The sequence below is a fragment of the Microcebus murinus genome, chromosome 15 (assembly GCF_040939455.1).
Source record: "Microcebus murinus isolate Inina chromosome 15, M.murinus_Inina_mat1.0, whole genome shotgun sequence".
Taxonomy (NCBI): Eukaryota; Metazoa; Chordata; class Mammalia; order Primates; family Cheirogaleidae; genus Microcebus; species Microcebus murinus.
Window position 1 is genome coordinate 67775574 of NC_134118.1, and position 1960 is coordinate 67777533.

General features: G+C 40.5%; 1 pseudogene; it reads right to left on the minus strand.

Annotated features, from left to right (window-relative positions):
* Nucleotides 1-234: 234 nt before the first annotated feature.
* Nucleotides 235-1470, minus strand: LOC105869637 (dnaJ homolog subfamily A member 1 pseudogene; annotated as a pseudogene).
* Nucleotides 1471-1960: the final 490 nt, after the last annotated feature.

The following is a 1960-nucleotide window of genomic DNA, read 5'->3' on the forward strand; positions in this document are numbered from 1 at the left end:
ATGGCTGAAATCAATTACAAGGTTTAGCCTAACAAATGCTAGGGGAACTTTTTCTTAAAGCAATTTTTACAGGTGTTAAATTTCACCTTGCACACTGAGGTCATCATACATACAGGGCAAAGTCAGCTTTTATATTTGCGTTTATTCATTTAACTTTTAAAACACTACTATTGTTGAATATTATAAGAAAAAACAATAGCAAGTAGTGAGCGTATTATGATTATAGTCCTTCACTCATTCACTACTGCATATAAAATGTCAGCAGTGAGTGTCATTCACTGGCCTCATTAAGAGATTTGACACCACCTCTGGGATGATGTTCATCATCCTCATATGCTTCTCCATTTTAATGGCGCCATCTCTCTTGATTCGGATCAAAGTCCACGAGTTCTACTGGATCCATTTCATCAGTCTCTCCTACTTCCTTCTTCTCTGGTGGGAGTTTTTTGAGCAAAGAGAGTTTATCAAGAGAAAGAAAGCCATTTTCAGGAAAATTTACCTTAAATTCGATGATTAGGTGATCCTTTTCATATGGTCTACGATAAATTGGCACGCCTTCATTTAGGACACACTTGATATCTCCATGCTTGACAATTTGACCTGGATGAGAGGTGATGACTATGGTTCGGTTGTCAAGAGTAGATATTGGCTTTTGGAAGCCACATAATGCTTCAACCAACTGTATGTCCATACACATGAAAAGGTCTCCTCGTTGAGTGAAATAGCATGGTCCTTCTGATGTAACACAATGATAATATCTCCTGGCTCTAGTCCTGGTTCTCAGTCTCCTTCACCCATGGAATGTTATCTTCTGGCCATCTTTCATGCCTTTGTCAATATGAACTTCTAGAATCCTCTTTTCTCAAACTATCTTCCTTCCATTGCAGCTTTTACATCTTTCTTTAGGACTGATCATTCCCCATGGCCCTGACACTCCATGCACACTGATTGAATTTGCTGGACCATTCCAGGTCCTATCTGATGAATTCTTATTTGCATTCCAGAACATTGGCAATTGGGACAGCACTCTTACCGCTCCTTTCTTACCACCTCAGCCTTCACATTTGTCACAAGTCACATTGTTTTGCAGAGCCAGTTTTCTTGTTGCACCATTATATAAATCTTCTAGGTTACTGAGAGCTGATGTACAGCATTTTTACCTCTTCTTTTTCTTTACATCCTTGCTCCTTCTCCAAAAAACATATCAAAAATGTCCATGGGGGAGCCAAAATCGCCACCTGCTCCACCCTCTTTAATTGCCTGTTCTCCTCCTTTGCCATATAGTTCCCTTTTCTTTGCATCAGAGAGAACTTTGTAACCTTGAGAAATCTGTTTACACTTCTCTCCTTCATTTGGATTCTTATCAGGGTGGTACTTCAAGGCCAGTTTCCCACAAACCTTTTTCAACTCTTCATGAGTGGCATTGGGTTTGACCCCCAAAACATCACAGTAAGTGGTTTCTTTCCCCATTTTCTACAGCCGGTGAGCAGGCTGAGGCCGACGTGGAGGAGCGGGAAGGAGCATGTAGCCCTGCCTAGCTTGGGCAGCTGCTGCTCCTCCACCTCTCACCGAGCATTCTGGAAAGTTCCCTTCTCTTTCTTTATATATTATATTCTCCTTATGCTTGGTACTAAGCAGAAATTTAGTCCTCAAGGCTCATTCATGTTGTCACATATTGAAGAATTTCCTTCTTTCATAAGGCAGAATAATATTGATTGTATGTATATGCCGCATTTTCTTTATCCATGGACATTTAGGATGTATCCACATCTGTGCTATTGCAGATACTGCTGCAGTGAACATGGGAGTGGTAATATCTTTTCAAAGATTTTAAATCTTCGGATAAGTACACAGAAGTGGAATTGCTGGATCATATGGCACATCTGATTTTATGTTTTGGAGGAACCTCCATAGTGGCTGCAACATTTTCCATCCCCACTGACAGTTTACAAGGGTTCCA